Raw genomic sequence first — 23466 nt, 5'->3', positions numbered from 1 at the left:
CCTCTGGAATCCAGTCTATAGCCCCAGCGGAAAGAGAAGGGAGTTAATATGGCTGGCCACAATTTATCTGTCATTGTAGTAAGCTTGCCTTGCGCTGTCGACACGGAGCGCATAACAACCCATTTAGTTCCCATCATTTCGCTCCTTCTTGTCCCCTCCCCTCTAGACACAGACAACAACACACACCTTAATAGGGGCGCGTCTCCGACACAGCCGCCGACCAATAACCCGTCTGTCTGGGCAGAGACCAAGGGGGATGAACGCTTGTCGGGGCCCAATCAGCGCTTTTGTGTTGCCTGCCGGTGCCGGGGACTGGTCGTGAGGAGCTGCTGCAGCGCTACAGGATCGGAAAGTGAACCCGGAGCCAGTGGAACCTGAGGGGTAAAGGCGAGTCAGGTGAGTCCGAGGATTCGGTTGCGGCCTAGCCGAGGTGGAATGGGAATTTTAAAATAGCGACGATGGGTTTCGGATTCACTCTCATATGATCGAGCGACTTCTTCTTGTGGCATTCTTTTGTGTTGAAGGCTCTCGGAGGATTATATACGGTTGGTGAAATTGTGGTGCAAAGCCAGACAATTGTTGTTCCAGCGTTGTAGCTAGCTGGCTACCAACAGCCCCCCAGTTCAAAGTGGCTAAGTAAATTAAAATGGTCTCTGTTTCTCTGCGTCTAGTAATCTGAGAGGTGCGTTGCGATGGCCAACTTTTCGACGCCGCGTATTACGGCGGAAAAAATAATTGCGAGCGGTGGGGAAATTGTTTCGTTTTAGGGCACAGAATGCGTTTCATTGTTTCATCTCGCGTCTCTAGGGGTTAACCCAGATCGGTTGAGAGAGCCCTGCGTCTTCCCGGCTGCGCGGAATACAGTAGCGGCGTAGTGCACACAATGCGAACCTCAAATCGCACACACTTACTGTTCTTTTATGATCATAGTACAAAAATATGAATGAGATTACAAACTTATGTGGCCGAGCGGTCCTTTTAGCGCACGAAACGGCGGTGTTTTGACAGCGTAGAGGGCGCAAAGTGTTGTGTGCTTGTGGAGCTGATGGTTGTTCAATTAAAAAAAAAATCCAAAAATGCATCAGCCATTTACGTAAGTGAAGACGTTCTCTCTCGCTCAACTTGCTCCACATGCACGCAAATGGCTACCCTGCATTTGACATACGTAAGACTGCAACTGACTGTAACGTGAAAGCATGCATTGATCTCAACCAACTGGCGCTGCAAATAAGTCGGGGTAAATGACGTTGGGAATGAATCGTAGATCATTAATAGATACCGTCTAATATCTCGGTGCGGCAGACAAGGAGATGGTGAGATTGTGAGGAATTTATATACAGAATTCCCAAGACCTGGTCAAAATGTCCAGTCCTTGGTGGAGTTTGTGTGACGTTTTAGAAGGCAGTTGTCACAGATTAAAACCAGCTACAAAGTTTACCCTTTCAACAGTTTACCTTACCTTACTACAAATCAATTTACCTTTCCAATGTATCAATAGCTCAAACGAATTTGTATTTTTTTTAATCATTTCTCTCTTTATTATTATTTTTTAAAAAAATATTTTCCTCTTCTCAGAAATCTCTACTCAGTCGTGTCGCTCTTTCATTCAAGAAAGGTAAACGCTAAGGTTGTTTGACAGGTCAGCACTTAGTGATGTTGCAAGTTCCTGCGCACCCAGAGGACTTTTTTTTCCTAATAATTACAAAAATATATATGTATTCTTGCGAAAGACATATGGACTTTGACAGAGTTTTTCTACATAACAATAAGTACGTTTGGAGGGGAAAACGGGGTAGAAAAGTTGCAGTCAATTTCCGCAGCAGTTCACTGAGGCACCAATGAAACTGAAGGAATTCAGATGACCAATCGGTGGCTTTAACATTTGCATCGGTCGTTTGCATGCCGCTTTAAAAAACAGAATTCACAGTTCCCGGTTTTCCTCCGTCTTACCACGTGGTATAGAATCCAAAACCACCCTTCTATTATTGGCTACGTCTCATGGCCATAGAATAGTTGCAGTTCTCCAACCAGGCCAGCATGCACTTTATATGACAATTGATTAATTAGCGCACACTTTTTCAACTGGTAAAAAAGATAAATCATTTGTAACACATTCACTAGAAAGCGCTTTGGGGCAGTTCTGTGAGACAGTCGAACTCAGGTATAGGTAGGTTGGATGTACCAAGTTTTATGGATCAGACCTCCTTGCTTGAGCTTTGTGCTTTTCATATGCTTCATTTTCAGTTTGAATATCTGGCTCCAGAGAGCAGTGTTATAAATAATTGTGAGGAAATCTAATGATAATGTTCAACAGTGCAGCAGTAGGTGTCCCTTCACCGCTTTGTTCTTCGCTTAGGGGGTCCCTCCATTACATTACATTATTGTCATTTAGCAGACTCCCTTATCCAGAGCAACCTACATACATGTATGTTACAGTTTTATGCATTTATACACCTGAATATTTACTGAGGCGATAGTGGATAATAAAGTACCTTGCCCCACGGGTACAGCAGCAGTGCCCCAGCAGGGAATTGAACCAGCAACCTTATGGTCATGAGCCCTGCTCCTTACCACTGTGCCACACTGCTGCACAGGTTTCAAACCCACAGCCCCCAGTTCATATGTCACCGACCATACCTTGTGTGACACCTATCGGCCTGAGGGATAGGTTACAATGCTGTGCTGGTTTAAGAGGTCTTGCCATTGCAGCTCATTCCTCCTTTGTAATACTTCTGGCAAACGCACCAATTTGCATATGATTTTACATTGTATATTTGTTCAGCAGATGCCAGGGCAATTTGCACATTTTGCATCTGTGCATATTGTCTGTTTCCTACCGCAGGATATTTGCTGGAAAGATTCCAGTTCGGTGCCTTGCTATAGGGCAAAACAGCAGGCTGAACCTGAACCCTCAGCTCTGGGGTAGCACACCGAGCTCAGCTCTGGGTCCTTTATGCTCAGCCCTGAATGGGTTCCCTGCAGACACAAGCTGTGTCCCCGAAGGGCATTTTCTTTCACCTGCCCTGAGCACTTCCCCTTAAAATGGCACCGAGCTGCACATTTGAAGGTGTCCTTGAATGGGGAAGTTTCACTTGCGTTTTTTCATGGCATCTTGTCACCATGTGTGCATTAGTGTAGGGACTGGGGGGGGGGGGGGGGGCATTCAGGGTAACAGACTGGGTGCTTTGTGTTTGTGAGGAAGTGAGTGAGGAGGTGCAGGCAGGTGTTGCATTTTTATTTTTACACATCATGAGGATGTTTAACACGTTTAACATGGACAAAACTTGTAAAAATGGGGGGGGGGAGGGGCAGGGGTCTGTTTCTCGGATTTGTTGGTCAGAGCTAAGGATGAAGCTCCACGGTGCTTCGATTGAATGACACCTGTTACGTTACATTACATTATTGTCATTTAGCAGACGGTTTTATCCAGGGTGACTTCCACGGGTTTTTACAAGTTATCCATTTACACAACTTTATATTTACTGAGGAAATTCTGGGTTAAGTACCTTGCTCAAGGGCACAGCAGAAGAATCCCAGTGGGGAACTGAACCAGCAACCCTTTGGTTATGAGGCTTGTTCCTTACCGCTGTGCCACACTGCCTCCCTGTGTTCCGTGTGTAGTAGGCATGTCGGGGCTGCGTTTGGCACCTCGTCAGCGCTGGTGACACGGTGGCGCACTCGGTGAGCCCCGCAGAGGGATTTCGCACTCTGCGCGGTCCCGTTTCCACGGCGAGGGCGCTGACGCGGGTGTCGTGGTAATTGGGTGTAAGCGTTCCGCCGGAGCGCGGCTTTGATGTGCGTTCTGCTCTAATTGATCTAGATTTCATTGCAGATGGACAGATAAAAACCCCCCGCTATCACCCGCATCACGGTGGCCGCCCCCTGATCGCTGCGGTGATGTCACTCAGGAACTTTTCCTGCGCCCTGTAAATACCCGAGGCGTGCTTGTTTAAGGAGCAAAAAGCTAAATTTATACACCTGACTAGCAGCATAAAGGGACAGAGAACAGCAGCAATGTGTGGAGAAGAGGAGCAATGGCTTCTGGGTAGTGGCACGGGTCAGTGCTCTTTGTGTGTGTGTCCTTAGTATACATCCATTCCGTACACATCAGGGCTGGTCAGAATGCCATTCCAATATGGCTGACCCCAGACAAAAAGACAGAACTTTACATTGGATGTAGTAGCCCAGGAAGTTCATTACAAATGGCATTTTCAGACTTTGGAGTCCACAACACAAGTGTGGTATTTTCGCCCTCTGGGCTGAGAGATTGTCATATAACATAGCATGTTGTGTACGTAGAGAAAGGCTTTGCCAGATGCATTTTTTATCTACTGTGATGGGTTTACTCGAGAATCAGTGAGCGTGTCCGCACCACCAAAATGCCGCTCTCATTCTTTCCAGGTTGAACCTGGCCCCGTTGTCATAGCACACAGTCGCACCCCCTAGTAACCGCATGTGCGATGTGGCGACGGTCCGTTGCGCCCGGGATCGTGCCTGATCGGGATCGTGCCTGATCGGGATCGCGGGGGACGTGGCCGTGCCTGCCTGTCCTCCGGACGGCTGTTTCAAAGTAACGAAGCAATCGCTTTCCGACGTTCATTTAAGATCTCCGCTCTTACTGGGGTCGTTACTCGAAATTAAGAGATGAATGCTCACCGTTTAAGAGAGGAAAATCTGTATAATTAGCGCTTAATCAGGAAAATTAAGTTTATTTAAAAATCCGCCCAAGTGAAAATCCTTTGAGGGAGCGCGGCGCGGGTAGCGGGCACGTGAAATTAATTGATATGTGATGTTAATGACTTGCATATGAAGTGAGGTGATAAGCAAGGGATTAATCTCTTATAACAACTGGTATAAACCAGACTTTCACTGCACGCGGAAAGCAACATCGCAGAAACAAACTAATTGTCTTCATAGACGGCGTAGTGGCGTGTCTGCAAACGGTGCTGCAGTCGATTGCCACAGAGACTGCAAATATTGTGATTTGTGAATAATTTATGGGAAATGGATGTGGCATACATCTTTTATCTTAAAAGGCACCTGGGAGGCGTGGTGGGGGTGGGGCTTCAGTTTGGAAGTATAACACAGGAAAGGTACTTGGGCATATGAAACATATCCAGATCTTGGTCTTGGAATAATAATTGCCTGGTGTGTGCAGGGAAAGTCTACTTTATCTTGTTTTCAAACACTAATTGATGTGTTCTGTCAAAATGAATTACAATTTTCAGTTAGATTTTCAGGGTTAAACCAAATATTTGATTGGTGATCTTGTGGTTGTGTAATTCACCAACCTAGTACTTGGGTCAGTATTCCTGGACCTGTTAATTAACACAGAAATGAAAAATCCAGAGGGTTTAAGTCTAAGTGAGAATGAATGGAATTCTATTTGCTGTGAGTCACCATTTATACACAATGAATTAGCCTCATGGAGTGCTTTGGACAGAGAGGAGGGGATGAGGTTTGATTGTTCCAATATTTGATTTTACGAGGGACACAATATTCAAATATTAAATGATTAGAAGTGAAATGAATGAGACTGTATTAGACGTAGACTGTAGGACAAAGCTGCTGTTTTGCAGGGGAAAGCTGTAGGATCACTGTAGCCCTGCGACTGCAGTGGAAGCTTCTAGCCTTTAGGGCCAGTTTGATTGAGTTGCTCCTACACTGGAGAGGTCAAACATCGGCCAGGTTTTCAGATTGCATTCAAAATGGATTCCAGCGCATTTGCTGACCTCAGGAGCTTTACGATTTCGTTTTTTTTTTTAGCTGTGTTAATCTGTAAAGTCATTTGCCTTGTAATGCATTTCGCACTTTTGCTTACACAAATGTGCTGGCATGAGCATGCACTTACTGTATGATGTGGTGGAGTTGCACTGCTGAGAGCTGTTAGACTCGCAGAGGCCCTTTCTGCACAGGCTCTGTTCTTCATTTCTTAATTAGCCAAACTATTTACACAGTTTGGTGGGGGTTTTTTCCCTTCGTGAAATGATACATTGCAACTGAAGTTTGCACATGTACGCCCAGCCTGTGCTCAGATGGTTTGCCACAGTGCATTGTGGGAAATGTGCACGCTTGAAAGCGTGCCGTAAATGAACTAATTGGACCAGTTGTGTCGGGGTGGTTGTTTTGAGCAAAACCCAGCGTGCATATGTGCCCTCCGGGGGGTAGAGTGTGGAACCCCTGGTTCTGGCTCGGTCTGCGTTGTCCCAGGGCCTGGTTTCTGCTGCTGTGAGCCCATCTGCAGAGCATGCAGGTCTGGCCCTCGTGGTGTTGTTTTACATTACGTTACATTATTGTCATTTAGCAGACGCTCCTATCCAGAGCCACTTACACAGGTTACACTTCTTTGCATGTTGTCCATTTATACAGCTGGATATTCACCGAAGCAACTGTGGGTTAAATACCTTGCCCAAGGGTTATAACAGCAGTGCCCCAAAGGGGAACTGAACCAGCAACCTTTCAGGTACAAGTCCTGCGTCCTGCTCCTTCCCACTGTGCTACACTGTCACCCTGTGTATGTTTGTTTCATCTGCTGCTGGTGGAGGAAGCTGTTCGCAAGCGGGCAGACCGTGGATGAACGTGCCTGCGTAAGGCCTCCACCTACAACATGCAGCCGCCGTTAACGCAAAGCCCCCAGACACAGAACAGAAAATGGCCTGACGTTTGTTTTCGCAAATTACGCCACGAAAATAAGATCCAGGTTTGAAGGGGAACCAGCCCCCCCCCAGACCTCCCAGGACTGCTCTTTCCTGCGGGTTTCGGTAGGGTAGGGTTCAGATGGGTTGTTTATTGTTCGAAGTGAATTGTCAGTCAGAATGAATTAGCGATTTACTGCTCTGGAGGGCTAGTGAGCATAATGCCCACTTGAGCTCTTGGAGGACGGAGCTCTTCGCTGCGGCTGGAACACTATTGGATCGGGGTCATCCACTGAGCAGGTATCCAATGGCAAAGAAGCCTCTGAGAAACGGGATCTTTCATAACAACTGTCAATCTTTTTGTGCATATATATTATATATATATGTATTTATATTCTAAACATCTATATCTAGAAATAATAAGCCATTAAAAACAATGCGCATATACTTTTAACAGTAAACAGATGTTGTTGTTTGCATTATCAAAAGCCAGCCAGCAGCAAGGTTATGCACCTCCATTTTTAACACCGCCTCATCTCTCACTTTACTGTTTCTCACCAACAAAAGTGATTTCGGGTAACCATGGCGTCCAGATGGTCATCTGATTAGACCGCACATGGCTGTTTTGGGCTGAAGAGGATGAGGAAGATGGAACAGAATCAGGAGAAATGAGGAGAGGAGTGCGGCTGTTTTTGAGTGTCTCAGCCAGAATTGAAAACCTATAAATAGAAAAGGTGAACATGCTCGGTAGGGACATTAGCAGTTGGGACTACAGCAAGTGGCAAGTGAATTGTGAGTGTTGACTGTGAGTATTTGAAGCTATTTCTGTTGTAGTTATTGACATTTTACTAAGAACTCCTGTTTTCTGAGCTCCTGGAGCGCATCCATTTACATGCTGGTATTTATATCTCTAAGGATATTTCTGATAACTAAGAGACCTTGTGTAAAATATGTACCTTTTTTACCAGGGTATGCTTGTATGTTTGAAGCCCTGGCTTTGTTGCTAGATTACAGCTATAGAATCTGAGCCTGGTGAGAGATATGCAGCAGTTGAATTTTAATAACCTAGAGAGGATGATTTTTATTTTTCTCAAAAATTAGCAAAGTGAATTAGGGTTTTTTTTTCCATGCGCGCTCACCTTGTTAACACCTGAATGGGGTGGCGGATGCTTGAAGGCTTCACGCAATGCTTATTAAAGCCCACACCAAAACAATCGAGTGCAATGAATAGCTCTCTGTGAAGTTTAATTACGCGCTCTCCCCAGCTGTTAGCATTAGAAACAGTAGGCAGATCCACACACAGCAGCCTTGTTGATGGCGACACATATACACACACACACATACAGGCACACACAAGAACACACACAAATGCACACACACACAGGTGCACACCTAGGAATGGGCGCACACACACACACACACACACACACACACACACACACACACACACACAGTGGGTGTGGAGATGTTAGCATTGCTCTGATACAGCATGCGTCCTGAAGGCAGAGGTGGTCCAGAAGGCTAACCTGTTTAGCCTGCAGACCTGAACAGCAGATCAGTACAAGAGAGCCAGGAGATCATCCTGTGAGAGATCGGCCTCATATGGAATAGCAGCATAGCAGTAGAGAAAGGCCTCAGAACAGCCAGGGATGCCCTGATTGCTGCTGACCCAGGATCAGTGACCAGCCCAGGGGCACCTCTCCTTGTTCTCTCATCTGCATCTAAATCGGCTGAGTGCTGATCAGAGATCAGTTGTGCTCAATGGGGACGGGAAGGGAGACGCTGATTTTGGCTGCATAGCGGGGGGTGCTGGAGCTGCAGCAGCTGTGGGCTGAGGGTGGTGGGGGGTCTCAGTGGTTGGGGCATCTCAGTGTGGATCTGGATTAGGGATGGTTAGCTACCAAGTTTACCTGTTTTAAAATACTAAACATGGCTCAAAGACTTAATAGAGGTAAAGTTCGACATAAACTCGCTCAGTCTTCAAGAGGAATATATCACTCAACCGTCAGTGGCACAATGCTGAAATAACGTAACTGATACTGCAGGGCCAAGTTCACATCAACGGCGTGACAAAGCTGTGCTTCCACACCAGGCTTAAAGAGGCTGCAAGACTGATGGATCACTTAGTCCCTGTGTGCAGAGCAAGGTGTGTTTCCTCCCCCTGTCCCTCTCTCTCCCTCTCTCTCTCTCTGCACTGTGGTGTCGTCGTAACAACACACCGTGGCGATGTTAGCGATGACAAACTGTGTCGTTGTCCGCCAGCACCCCCCCCCCCCCCGGGCTTGGCATAAATAACCCACAGAACTAATTGCAGATGCACTGTGCTTTCGGAGTGTCTCATAGCTCATTACAGTTGGGGGGGGTGGGGTGGGGGGTGGCAGCAGAGAGAGACTCACCTCAGCCACCACCGACATCCAGCGCCCGTCTGACTGATGCACGGCCGCCATTTTGTGCCAGACCCGTTCGCCACACACCAGCGGGGGTGCAGAGGCAAGGATTTATTCAGCTAATTAAATTGGGTGGTGGTGGGGGGAGGGTGGGGGGTATTTAGGTGGCCAGACTGAGAGAGGCTGATTGGGCCTTTGGCCAGGATATCAGTCCCCCCCACCCCCCCAACACACACACACACACACACACACACACACACTCGTGGCAGCGAATGCCATGGGAGCTAATGACGACAGGGAGATAAGGGCTGTGGTTCAGTGGGCCCTGTCTCCGCCCCGGTGCACTGGTTTTTCAGTGGGTCCCGATGAATGAGCGCCCCCTGTTGGCTCAGCAGCAACTCCTCCAGCTGCACCCATGATGAGCTCGAAAGGCAAACGTGGTGCACTCCCAGCGCTGATGATGTCTGAACTCCAGCTGTTTGCACAAGTGAAATATTTTTTGTGATGATATGTATTATTTCATTATTTCACTTCTTTGACTGTTATATTTAGTGCGGATGGATATTTGCAGCAGTGGTCGAGGTTAAGCGCCTGGCTTAGGAGAGCAACACCTTCTGAAAGGTGTGAAGAGTGTTTCAGCACTCCCTCCTTCCCTGGCTGTACGTGTGCCTTCTGAAGTCCCAGGAACGCAGTGGCAGCATGTAGCTAGACTTCTCCCCATCAGCTAGCCTTCTGCGGCCAGCTAGCCTTCTCCCACCAGCTCAGGTGTGTACAGCATATAGTGTAGGGACCCCGGGTTTGATCAACGGGTAATGATGCACCAGCAGCTTCTTCTTCATTTCCAGGCTGTTGGCAGTCTTTAGAAACTAGGATCGCGATATGTGTTTCTCTTACATCGCGTAGTATCTGATGCGTGTCTCGCAAAACCGATCATCTGAGTTTGAAGTGCGCCTCCTGGTATTCAAAATAAACAAGTACATAAATACATAAGTGGCTTCCTTTATGGCCTGCCCTGTGTGTTTGGCTTGCATTCACGTCTGTGTAAATGGCATGAACACATTTATTCGGGTTGCTTAGCAATACGTTGTGGAAGACTGGCGGCAGTATCAGCAGGCAGGAGCTGAATGGGTTCTTTCATGCAGTCAGCAGATCCCCGCCGATCGCATGTTCCAGGGCGAACGTGGCCGAGAGAAAGGATTCCTACCGGCAGAAGGCAGAGCTGGATTAGTGCCTGGCTGTGAACATGCAAAGACCATGGAGGGCTGGGGTGGGAATGGCAGTCCCAGTGCGGAGCTGTTTGATCCGCTCCAGCTTTTACTGAAAGCAGGGCAGTGGAGTGGAGTGGGGGGCTCCTGTTCGTTACACCTCCCTGCTTCTGGTAAGAACTGGAATGGCTCAAACCGCTATGCATCAGGAGTGCTGTTTCTGTCTGTACATTCCACCACCAGAAGGTGTGAGTGAAGCAAGACTCGTTTACTCTCAAGACAAGTGTGCTGTTTTGGGAAGTTGCCTGCGTGCGCTTCTCGAGATTTATCAGAGTAGCAGTTATACCATGGTGACACCTTTGAAGTTGTCGGTGTTCGATACCGAGCTTGGTCAGCACAGTTCCATTCGATCCACACTGTGCTCCCATTAAGTCTGAGTAAGGAGCTGAGGAAAGTGTCCAGTGTTATTTTTCGTTTCTTACAGTGAATTCAGCGCTCTGTGAGATTGCTGGAAAATGCTGTGTAAGAAACAGCTAAAATGGTTTAAGTTCCTTACTCACTGCATCAAGGTTAAGGTGCTTTGCAGTGCGAGTGAATGTGACTGAGGCTCATCCGAGTGTCAGCAGCTGTAAGCAGTGGAGCGGATGCCAGCTTGCTTTTCCCTGCAGTTTTCACCATATCCCCCGCTCCAGACTCGGCATGGAGGTTTGCTGGTGTCAGGGAGCACCCCGAGTTCCTGAGCACGTGGACCTGTCTTTGGCAGCGGAGTGAACGTGGGACACAAGCCGTGGCCGCCTGCTTCGTTACCCATCAGCCCCTGCAGCGCAAACTGTGGCTGTGGCCAATCGCAGGGCAGATGTACCAGCTTAACACTTCGGTCACCAGATTCAGCAACTGGTCTAACCCTCTCAGTGCCTTTTTTTTTTTCTGAGAGCTTCGAGCGACGGATGCAGTCCTTTCGAAGTGTGAGTCTTGCACTGTGCGCGACTCACAGAAGCACGTACGCTCCCCTGCACAGCACCTGTGCTGCTGGCTGTGGTCTGTGTGTTTGTGTTGCAAACCAAACGCCGTTGCATGGTGTGCATAGCACTGCACCTACTGGGTCAGGCCCAGGCCCCGCCCCGTTCTGATCACATTACATCGAAGACTGGCAGGTGCATGGAAGAATTATATAATGGCATCATGGTGTAATCTGACACAGTTACAAAGAGCAATCGTGAAAAAGTGGGCACCAGTGCCGGTGGCTTCCAGCAGGACACTGATTGGTTGCATGTTGGACACACAAGGCCGTCTGTGTCCGTAAGATGGTGTACTTCTGTTAACACAGCACAGACAAGCAGGAGATGGGGCCTGTTCACTAGTGGGTGGAGCTAGCATGAGCTGTCAGCCTGATTTGACTGAACAGCTTGAAAGATTTTGACTCCCCCCAACAAAACTCAGAGAGATTTGGTTTGATGACACAGTATCTTCTCCACTCATTTTGGGGTTTGTAAAGCTTCACTCTTCCATATCTAATTGTTCCATATCTCCCTTTTTTCCAATAGTCTCATCAAATTAGCATGTTGCTGCTTCTTTAAAGTATAATCTTTAGTCCCAGATGCTATTGTATGTTTTAGCCAGTTGAGCTGTTGAAGTCATTCATAGTGGTTGAGTAACTTGACTTGACAACCAGAAGGTTGCAGGCTCCATTCTTGGGTTGGATGCTGCTGTTGTAGCCTTGGGCTAGGTGCTGCTCCTGAATTGCTTTGATAAAATACCCAGCTGTATAACTAGGTGAAATGAAGCATATGAGCTGTGTGAATTGCCCTGGATAAGTATGCTAAGCTAGTAGCCAGCTCCTTGAATGGGTGTGAGTTGGTACTGACTGAATGAGCTCTTGGCCGTGCAGGACTCTCATTGGCTGTCCTTAAAGAGTAACGTCATGTGACTTGTTGATGATGGGCCTGTGATGATGTCATAGATGAAATATGTCAAGGTGTTTGGAGCAGTGTTTACTCAGTATTAAATACAGCTCACAGAATGAGACTGAGCAGGGAATAACACGCCTGAACTGTCTTCCCTGAGAGAAAGTCTCTCTCTCTCTCTCTCTCTCTCTCTCTCTTGTGTCTTGTGTCTCTTTCTCCTTTTTCTCCTTCTGTCCATCACTCCTGATTTCTCTTCTCTCACTTTTTTCCTGTCTCCTCAATCTGTCTCCATCTCTTTTCCCGCTTTTTATTTTTTTCCTTTCTGTCACGGTCTCACTCCTTTCCTCTTCCTTTTTTCCTCCACTCCTCTCTCCCCTCTTTTTCCTCCTTCCTAGCCTCCCTTCTCTCTGTCTCTCTCTCTCCTCTTTCCCTCTCTCTCTCTCCCTCTCTCTCTACCTCCCTCACACTCTTTCTCCCCCTCATTTTTATCCCCAGTCTCGCTCTCTTTCTTTCTCTCTGTTTCGCAATCACTCCCTGTCCCCTCTCTCTCTCCCTCTGGCCTTCCTCCTTCCCCCACTACTCTCTCCCTTTGTGTCAGGTTGCTGCCGGTGTGGCTGTTCTGGGATCAGTGCCCGGCGGAGCTGGTCCTACTCTCTGAGTGCGGAGTGTGATCTGGGCTCTGAGCTCCAGGCCATTTTTCAGTGCTTTGTTGCAGTGGAGCTGCGTGCAGCAGCCAGGTCTCCCCACAGATCTTATCTGAGTTTGACAAAGAGCGCGTGTCCCCACGCTGGAACGCCTTTTCTTTCTCTGTGGGGAACACTGACCAGTGTGTGTGTGTGTATGCGTGTGTATGTGTGTGTGTGTGTGTGCGCTTGTGTGTTTGTCTGTGTGGGGGTGGATTTCTGTGTGTGTGTGTGTGTGTGTGTGTGTGTGTGTGTGTGTGCGTACGCGTGTGTGTATGTGGGCACGCGTGTGTGTATGTGGGCGTGTGTGTGTATGTGGGCGCGTGTGTGTGTGTGTATATGGGCGCGTGTGTGTGTGTGTGTGTATGTGGGCACGCGTGTGTGTGTGTATGTGGGCGCGTGTGTGTACGTGTATATGGGCGCGCGTGTGTGTGTGTATGTGGACGCGCGCGTGTGTGTGTATGTGGGCGCGTGTGTGTGTATGTATCTGTGTGTGTGTGTATCCGTGTATGAGTATGCACATGTTCTCCTGTAGGGTTTTGTTTCTCTTGTGTTTGGGACTCTGGTCTCTGCTGCCTCAGGTTGAGGCTGCAGCCTTTTCTCTGGCCCTGCTGTGTGCGTGGAGCTGCAGTGCCGTGCGCCCCACCCTGTGTGCTCTGAAGCTGTGCACTGAGCCTTCTTGTAAAGGTGCCAGGTTTAGATCTGGCGTCTCGCAAGCACCACATTTTCTTCTTTCTTCCCCGAAAGCGTGGGGTTTTCTCGCCCCTCCCCCCGCCTCTTCCTCCCTCTTCCCCTCTCTCTCTCTCTCTCTCTCTCTCTCTCTCTCTCTCCTCTCTCTCTCTCTCTCTCTCTCTCTCTCTCTCTCTCTCTCTCTCTCTCTCTCTCTGTGTCTTCGTGTGACGTCCTGACCACTAACGGCTACATATTAAGAGATAATTCCATGTCCTGAGGTTACAAACCGGCTTAGACTGGCTCTCGCGTTTTGACTGCGCTGGGTACCCTGGGTAAGAAAAAAAAAAGAAGAAAAGAAAAACAGAAAAAAAAAGAATTCTGACTCCACATTTAAAGGAACAGGAAACTAATTTTTACAGACGAGGTGACATCAGATCCCTCGTCCCAGTGTGAGAGGGAGGATGCAGAGAGCAGCACATATGTGTGATTGTCCTTTTTAAAAGTAATCATCTAATCATCTGAAACTGGCTAAGCCTCTAGTCCCTAACGTGTCTCGAGACTGTTCGCCCCAAATCCTAATCCTGCTAACACCCCCCCCCCACCCCATCCCATCAGCATGAGCCCGAGTCTTCTGTGAAGGAGGTCAGAGGCTGGGTGTTGTGAGCGTGAAAGATCATATACAGGATCTTTCACAGAAATTCAAAGTGACCAGTATTTCAGCGGTGAAATATTCTTTGCTCTGTCTCAGTGCGTTGTTAAGGGTCTGCCATCGTAACAATGACCCATAGAATCTCCCTCTTTGTGGAGGTGTGTGTGTTTGTGTGTATGTTTAAAGGCCCTCCTGGGCTTATGTAGCCTGTATTTCACTCTCATCAGTCAGCCACACGCTGTCCTTGTCTGGGCCTCAGTACTTGGACTGTTTATAAGCGGACAGTTCGGTCACAGTTAATTCCTTCGATTCCCATACGAAGTTCCCAAGTGATGCGGTTGTTATCCCGTGTTGCTCAGAATCTCTTATCGGTCCCTGTCTTCTGTTCAAACAAAGACACAGGCAGCAGTGATGGCAAAAGTAGAGGTTAACGTGTCGTAGGACTTCTGTGTGTGTGTGGAACAGTTTTTTTTTTCTGTAGAACAAAGCTGGAAATGTTTCAGCTTGATCCTGATTGGCTAGGTCCTCGTCGACAGTCCAATGGCAGGGGAGAACAGGGCACGGTTGAAGGAGCCTGAAGGAGATGTGTGGCCTGGATGCAGGGGATGTGTGGCGGGTTCAGTGTCTCCCCTGCGGCAGGCCAGAGCTCTGTGTGCGTGCTGGGGGAGGGAGCCCCACGCACTCGCAGGTGTACGAGGCATTTGAGAACAGCGGTGACATGAGTCCAGACAGGCTCAGAGCAAGTCTAGACTCTTTCCTTCACTGTCACGGGCTAACCTCTCTCCCCCAAACCACTGACACCACCACCCCGTACTCCTTCCCCTTTGCCCCCCCCCCCCCCACCAACAGTCGTCCCCTCCCCGCCTCCCTCCTTCGCCTCCTTCCCTCCCTCGGGCGACAGCAGAAAGAGGAATTGATTAGTGGCGCGGTTTAAAAATAGAATGGTCCGTCGTCATGGCAACGGCCACAATGAGCTGTTGTCTTATTTAATGAGGACCCGGGGTTTAAGTGTTGCGGATGAGAGCGTGAGGAGAGAGTGTACGGTGTGTGTGTGTGTGTGTGCACGCGCGTGCGTGTGTGTGTGTGTATGTGTGAGATGCGTGTGTGTGTATGTGTGTTCCAGGGTGTCGTTAGTCTGTGTGTTTTGGTTGTCGACCACCAGAGGTTTCAGTCACATCCCAGAGAGGTACCTCCCCCTTGAGCAGTTCACACACTCACACACTCTCTCACACACACACACACACAAAAACATGAATTCTCTCAACCATTCACGGCAAGGAAGACCTCTATTGGCTGTGTGTCTGCATCCTGTTACCCACAACTCCCAGGCAGTCCAAGCCAACCAATTATGACTCTGTTGCCATGGGCACCGTCCCCCTAATTAGGCTCATTAGTGTCAGAAACTAGCCGTATGCAAATGGTGGTCATATTCCTGACAGCGGGGCTCTTTTTCCCCTCTCCCTCGTGCTGTAATACACAGCTGGGGTGTCAGCGTGTGGGTTGATTGTGATGTAGCTCCACCAATTAGCAAATGAAGCGGCTTGTGTAGCTGCCGCCCCCTCGCCGAGACCTCTGCTTTGCTCTTTTCTTTCCCTGCCGTGTTCCTTACAGCAGTGTGGCCTGGCCCTGTGAACGCCTCGCGGTCTCTCCTGCGCCCATCTTTTCCCTCCTGTCAAGTTGTAATTCGACCCCCCGTACGTGTATCTGCCCTCTCTGATTGGAGGGCGATGAATAATTACCAGCCAATCGTTTTGTTTCTCTAGCTTCCCTAGCCCCTCTGAAAGGGAGGCCGCTCCGCGCGGCTGACGGTCAGGAAGCCTCCTGCGGTCGGCTGCCCGCGTAGCTGAGTGCCGCGTCCCGAGAATAGCCCCTCATTTTCGGCCTTGTTTGTTTACGGGAGATATTACATAATTACACGGTTGCCCTGGCTTTGTGCAAAAAATAACCCATCTGATGGTGGTGTCTGGTTGCACGGCAACGCGTTTCCAAGTCGCGGTGTTCGGCTCAGTGCACCTGCTGATTGCAGGGTGCGATACGAACGCCTCTCCTCCTGTGAGCGTAACAGGTAATCCGCACACCTTGCCGTCTGATAACGAAAGAGCCAGCCTCTAACTTTGTCATGCGTTCATTTTCAGTAGATTCTAACCCCTCCCTTTTATCAGATCTGGTGAGTGATTAATATTTGAGTTGCTCGGCGTTTCGTCACAGTTTAGTCTGAGAATGGGATGGAGTCGCTCGTACCGCTGTTCTCGCGGTGTAGCGATCTTATCTCCACGTGTGATACATCGCGCCAGGGAGACGTCGGATTAAAAGGGCTCTGTCTGAATCCCCCCCACACACGGTTGGGCTGATTTAGCCGAGGGGGAACTCGCAGGAAATCAACACGATTTCAGGGTGGAAGTGAGAAGACTCCCGGTCTGTTGCAGATGGATCCGCGTTGGGTTTTACACGCCAGCTGCTCTGTGCTGGTGAGTGCTGTAGCATGGAGCACAAGGTAATGTAACATTATCTGTAAACACGCTTAATGAATTCGGATGATGGATGTGAAGTATGTCGCATAATTAGTAGAATTTTATTAAATATCGATGCAGTAAGCTGATTGCTTTGTTTTAATTTTGGCTGTTTGCATGTGGCTCAGGGAGGACCTGTTTTTGTATGTGTGTGTGTGTGTGCGTGCGTGTGCGTGGGTATGAGTGTGTGTGTATTAAAGTTTAAAAGGTCTTTAATTTCTTCATGTCTCAGCTAGTCTGTGTTAAATGCATTACTGTAAACATTCCATCATAAATAGACCTTTTATACTACAGAGCATATGGCTTTAACACACCATTAAAAATGTCACAGAATCTGTGGTGAAGTGGGAGCTGTCTCATGTCTGTAAGCGCATTAACGATATTTCTGACTGTACTGCATACAGTCTGAACCCTTTGCCGGTGCGTGTGTGGCTCCCGGATCGCTGTGAGTGTGTGCTGTGAATGCCTGGTGACCGGCAGTCTCTGCAGGCCTGTAGGAACGCGGGTCTTCGCGGTCGCGGTTGCCCCAGCCCTGGTGTGTGCCTCACACAGTATTTGATCCCAGGGTCCCCCCCCCCTCCCCCAGTAATAAAACATTCTGGATTTGAGGGATCCCCCGTGGCTTATCTCTGTCACGGATGTGCTGCTTTCTGCTGCCATGGAGACATGCCGGCCTCCAGCTCTGGGGTACAGTGTAACTCCCACTCAGTGGTACAGTGTAACTGTGTTACAGTGAAGCTGCTGCTCTGTAGTACAGTGTAACTGTGTGGTACAGTGACAACCCCACTCTGTGTTACACTGTAACTTCCACTCTTTGGTACACTCTTTGTAGCTCTATAGTGTAGTGTAACTGCTGCTCTGTGTTACAGTGTAGCTCAGTGGTACAGTGTAACTCTGTATGTTACACTGTACTCCAAAGCAAGAGTTATCCTGTAATGCTGTGTTACAGTGAAACTCCCGCTCCGTGGGTAAGGTTTAACAGTGTCCTTGCTGGTTGGATTCACTCCACACTTTGCCACCTTGGAATGTTCTTTACTTGAAAGATCTGGACCTGAGTAACCTTTATGATGCCTCTTGCTGAAGGATGTAGAGAGGAGGCCTTGCTTTCACTGCCTGAATCCATCCAGAAAAGCCCAGATAGGATTTCCCGACTGCGAGTTTGCGGTCTGGGCAGGAGGAAGAAGCTGTCTCAGTCGCTGATGCTGGTCATCCCTTTCCAGGTCACGGTCTTATTGAGCAGTGAACCACGCTCAAGGAGACCTTCTGACCGTGACGCTGGTTCCTGCAACGGTTCATTGGTTATCACGACCCCGGATCAGTGTGTGGGCTGCGAGAGGACAGAGGTTGTGGGAGTAATTGCTCCAAGCCAGTGCCTTTGGCCTATGAACAGCTTTTACAGTGACACTGAAAGAGATCTGCCTCTTACTTTCTCCATCTCCGCCATTACACTGTTAGCGTTTAGCTGAGGCTTTTATGCATGAGAGTGAAATGTTGCCCTTGAAAACACAATGGGAGAAATTAAATGAGGATCTCACTGATGTGGTGTGATGATCGCTGTCTGACTGCTTAACTAACATACAGAACGACCTTCATCAATATGCTGGCTGTCACATCACTGCCTGTTTAGCAGTGATCACCACAGACTTCCTCATGAGAGACAAGCCTAAAGCAGCACAACTAGAGATCACAGAAGTAGCTGGATGAAAAGGAGGAAGAATGGAAAAATATATAAATAGATAAATGATACAGTGATGATCACAGGCTTTTAGTGGTCAGCTCATCGAAGCAGTCTGTTCTCCAATGTGATGTCACTGGTTTTGGGTTGATACGCCCAGGGTGTGGTAGTACGAGTAGTACTGATGCTGATTTATTGCTGATTTAAAATGCTGGTTTAAAAGGCGCCTGTCTCTACGGTAATGGTTTGGTTATTTTGGTGATGGGAGGCCTTGTGTAAAACCTCTAGCCTTTGCTGTTTACACGTTTGTGTGTTTCTAGGAAAAGGAGGAGAGGGCCGATGGTAACTTGATAACCAGAGCCAGCGTGTGATGTCATTGGCTCACTGACTCGGGCCAATCAGAGTGTTTTGCTCAAGATAAGCGTTTCAGTTAAGGTGAGTGAATGACTGAGAGGGCGTGGTGACTCCGCCCACAGAATGGCTCCTGGATCCTGGTTGGTCCACCTTTCTGCACATGGTCCAGAGTGTGAGGTCTGAGGTGTGTTTCCTGCGTGTCCCGAACCTCAGGTGTGCTGTCTGTACATTACATTCATTTAGCAGATGCTCTTATTTCAGAGCGACTTCCAGCACAAAAGAGCAGAAGTGTATCCATCCAAGCTGAATGAGAAACAGAGACAGACCAGGCTGACAGCACTCCCAGACCAGCGAGTGTGAACAACACCGTTCAAGCACTACCTGAAGTTACCTTGTGCCAACCTCAATAGGCAGTCTTAGAAACTAAGGGAAGCCAAACTGTAAAGCCATTAAAATGACTCCACATGTTGTGCTGGGTTTGGCTGGGGACACCAGTGGCCTTCTTATCCCCAGCAAACCTAGCGGTGCGATGTATGGTTTGCTTGCCTGAGCCTTTGGTTGTTGGTTGTTCTAACACTCGGTGCTGAATGACTGGCTGCTGTGTTCACGTCACAGCGTCTGTCGTGCGAGGCTCTGTTGCACTCTCAATGCAGGAAACAGGAAGTGAGGTAATGTGTAACCAGTGAGGCTGAAGGTGGGTTGGGGTGGGGGGGTAGGGCGGTCATGTCTGTGGCGGCCAGAAATGTAGAGCCTGTGTGAGTGTGTTTTTAACATTTCAGGGGTGACTGAGTGGGGAGGGACCGTCACCTCTGAGTAGTGTGAGACTGACGCTTCCGTTATGAGGTTTCGTAGTAGTTTCTGTCCCTCTGTTCACATGGTCACAAGCAAGCCTGGGCCAGTGTCTGCTGGAGGAAAGGTCTGGCTCCTTACAGTGACCCCGCCTCCCGGACTCAGTCACCGTCTGTGACGGAGAAGCTCAGAGAGAAGCACGTTATCCAATAATCCCGTTTCAACAAGAGAAATGAAAGCAATCATTTTTTTACTACAGTATCTGTTAAAGGAACGTTTATTAGGTTTATTAGGTTGCTACCCAGGGTACGATGCATAGAGCCTGCTGGCTATTGGAACATGTTTTTGTCCAGGTTTTAATTTTATTCACAGTTTTAATATTTATCCATGCAGCCAGTTCTGAATTATTAATAACTTTCCTCACTGTGGTTTTATTTATTTATTTTTCTGACCACTTCAGCAGCACTAAATCCCGCGTTGATTGGAACCAGGGCCCGTCTGGTTCTACGTGTTATCGTTTGCAAACAGTTGATTAAATGACCTTTTGATCGGGTCCGTGTCGATGGTGGTACCGCGTACCGCGGCAGATTCGTGCTCTGTGGTTCACGCAGTACCTGCTATCAGAGCTAAACCAGCGCTGAATCCCCAGCAGCCCTCTGTCAGGGAGAGAGCCGTTGAGTCCTGCTGGTGAGGCTGTTCTGGGCTCATCCTTCAGCCGGGTATGATGGCTTTTATCACCGTGTTTGTCAGTTGTTCTCGCCGCTGTTTGGTGTGTTTTGTTGTCCGGAATCTGATGTCCATAAGCAGACGTGGAGAATGATGTTGAATGATGAATGGTAAGAACGGTGTTTGGAATTTGAAGTGGAAAGGAGAAGCAGAAATGAACAGCGGATTGCAGTTCCCGCTGGTCGTTTGCTGCTCCTCTGGTCGGATCTTCTCTCCCCTCCAGACCGTGGCTGAGCCGGACCCCCTCGTCCGCTGGGCCTGAAGTCCAAGCATGCGCGGGCCCTCGGAGAGACGGGCGGGTGCGAGCAGGGTGGGGGCGTGATCTGGATTAGATGTTCCAGAAAAAGACACAGTGCCCGCCAGCTGTCTCGCGGAAACCCCTCCCCCCCCCCACCCCCCGTCACGTTCAGCGCACGGCTCACCCCGTTTGACCCCACCTCCAGCCCCGGCTTTTACGGCCTCAAAGTGGGTCACTGCCGCGGGCCTCGGCGTTCATATTTCATAATGATGTCGTTAATGACGATATTAACAGTAACGCGGCGTTTATGCGGAGGCTTTCCGCGCGCGGGGCTCGGAGCTCGTACAGCACTGGGCGTGGTGTTGACCTCACACGCGGCGGCCATTTTGAGCCATTTTGGGGGGGGGGGTCATGGCTCCCATGGCTTTGGTGTAAGATTGACAGGATGGGGGAGTGCCCCCAGGGCTGGTGTGTGGGATAGTGGGGGGGGGGGGGGGGGGGTGTTGGGGTGGAGGGGTTTGATTGAGCGAGTCTAAAAGGAGCCCCGGGTGCCCTGAGGCAGGGGAGCAGGGCTCTGGACGCATCAGGAGCGGCGCGGAACAGCGGCGAGTTGCGTCAGCCGAATTAATTGTCACGATGCGCGTCATGCGTGAAATGAGCAGCGGATTCCACAGCCCGGGCGAGAACGCTCCGGTCACTCCCTGAGTGGCCCGTAGCGGCCAAAGCAGGCCCTCAGCAGGGCCACACCTCTGTGCCCGGGGTTTGGGGTTTGGGTTTGGGTCAGGGGGATGGAGGTGGGTGGCCTGGGTGTGGGGGCGGGGGCAGGGCAGAGTGGTACCATTTTAATTCCATCGTAAGGCGCTGTCTGATGGACAGGCAGAAATGGCGTGTGTGTGAAAGAAAATGGTGTGACAGCGTGTGTGTGTGTGTGTGTGCGGAATTAGGAGTTGGCAATAAAAGAGTGTAACGTGTCAGAAGGCACCGCCTACTTTTTTCCCCATAATCTCTCGTTCTCCTGTCCCTTCTCCTTCCTTCTCTCTCTCTCTCTCTCTCTCTCTCTCTCTCTCTCTGTCTGCCCCCCTGCCCTCTCTCCCTCGGCCCCCAGGGCACGGCTATTAAAAATACATTAATAAAAAAAGAACCTTAGTCGTCAGTACCTCCGTGGGGCCCCCTAAAGTAAGTGTGGTGTTTATTTTTACAACAGGAGGGGAAAAAAAGGGCCATACTTTTTTGGAAGGGCGGTGAGGGGGTGAGGATGTGGTGTGGGGGGTGGGGGGTGAGTGCATTGTGCTCTAGCACCGCGGTATAAGGGGAGACAAAGGGGTGATGGACGTTGGCACGGCCGCTCACGGCTTTGTCTGCGACTACAGGGCTGTGGTGTTACCCCTCGAGGCTGCCAACGACGCTGTGTGTGCGTGTGCGTGTGTGTGTACATGCGTGTGCGCGTGTGTGTGTACATGCGTGTGCGCGTGTGTGTGTGCGCGTGTGTGTGTGTGCATGTAAAGTTCTGGTGGCAGTATCCACCAGACCAGGGGGTTTGTCTTGCACTGCGTACTGAATTAAGAGTGAAGGAGTAAATGGGACAGGATGGGGGGGGGTGTGTGTGTGAGTGTGGGGGGGGGCTCAAATCATACCCCACAATCATCAAATTCTCTCCCTTCCACCATCACTCCTTGTCTACACCTCTCTGTCTTTCTTTCCCTCTCACACACTCTCTCTCTCTCTCTCTCTCTCCCTCTCTCCCTGTCTCCCTTTCTCTGTCTCTCTCTCTCTCTCTCTCTCTCTCTCTCTCTCTCTCTCTCTCTCTGTCCCTTCGTGGAGCCGCTGGCTGGCAAGGTGCCCAGCTCAGGCTGTTGTGGAGTGCGCGTGTGCGGGTTTGTGTGGGAAGGGGAGGGGTTGGGGGGGGGGGGGGGCTGTAGGTTAGGGTGGGCGTTGGGGGGTGGGGGGGGTGGTTAGGGTTGAGGAGAAAGAGTGTGGTTTGTGCAGCAGCTGACTGAAACAGTCATTACATTATGTAAAGGGGGACGGGGGAGCAGCGGGGGGGCAGAGGCAGACGCACACCACAGGCCGGCTCTGATTGGCTGCTTGGTGCCATTGTTGGCTTGGCTCGTGCCTGTGCACTCTCCCTCCCCCCCTTTTCAAGGTGGGTGGTTTGGCCAGGAGGTTGCCAGGGTTTGAAACTGTGGCTGTTTTTTTTTTGCTCCCTTTTTTCTTTTAAATAAAGAGAAGAGAACAGCAACTTCCGTGTTTGACTGAGCGCTGTACGGCCGATAGAGCAGCTGGGAGAGACCACTGCTTTCTGCCCGGAGTGGGGGAGGGGAAAGGATGGGGGGAGGGGTGGGGTTCTCTTGGCCTGGGGAGGAATTTTTTTGTAACTGTCACCAAACGAAATGGATTCGTTTTCGGTGTAGTGCGCTTTGGACTGAAATCACTAGAGAGCTGTTCGGCAGAGGGCATTGCTAATATCGTGTGTGTGTGTGTATGTGTGTGAGTGTGGGGTGGGTCTTGTTATACTGTTCTTTTCTGAATTTTATTTTTTCCACACTAAGTTGACAATGCATCATGGGGTTAAGTAACAGTAACACAGTTCCTGGCGAGTGAGTGTGTGTGTGTGTGTGTGTGTGTGTACATCCAGTCTGTGTGCTGTAGGACATCACAGGGAGCTCTAATCAGCCCAGCTTGGTGCAGGTTTGATGAAGCGCAGGGCAGGTGTGCAAAGCTCCCCAAAGACAAATTCCTGAATATTCCGTGTGGGCGAGCCAGAAGCCACACCTGAAAATGTCAAGGGGAAGCCCCTGTGCGTGGTGTGGGCGGGGCTGATGCTGGAGGAGGGGACCTTAGAGGAAGTCAGGCTGTGTGCCCCGCCCCCAGGTGTGTGCCCCGCCCCCAGGTGTGTGTCTGGCTCCTGTCTGCGGTTCATGCCCTGCTGTAAGACATGTGCTGTAGTGAGCAGAGTCTTCCGCCCCTTTCCCACTGTGACTGTGGAGCGTTCTGCCTTCTGTGGCACTGTTCCCAGCCAGCACTCATTCCTGTCACTCT

The 23466-nt window shown here is 49.7% G+C and overlaps 1 protein-coding gene across 1 annotated transcript in view; it reads left to right on the top strand.

Moving 5' to 3' along the window:
- The first annotated feature begins 236 nt into the window (after window positions 1–236).
- The window catches only part of gatad2b (GATA zinc finger domain containing 2B), a 38039-nt gene continuing 14809 nt past the window's right edge, over window positions 237–23466 (top strand). The window contains exon 1 of the mRNA XM_036515742.1: window positions 237–396. The gene's annotated coding sequence lies outside the window, so the exon portion shown is untranslated. The remainder of the gene's footprint in view (window positions 397–23466) is intronic.

Source organism: Megalops cyprinoides, chromosome 21, assembly GCF_013368585.1.
Source record: "Megalops cyprinoides isolate fMegCyp1 chromosome 21, fMegCyp1.pri, whole genome shotgun sequence".
NCBI classification, from domain to species: domain Eukaryota; kingdom Metazoa; phylum Chordata; class Actinopteri; order Elopiformes; family Megalopidae; genus Megalops; species Megalops cyprinoides.
Note: the sequence above shows the minus strand (reverse complement) of the source record. Positions and strands in the feature narration are given on the sequence as shown.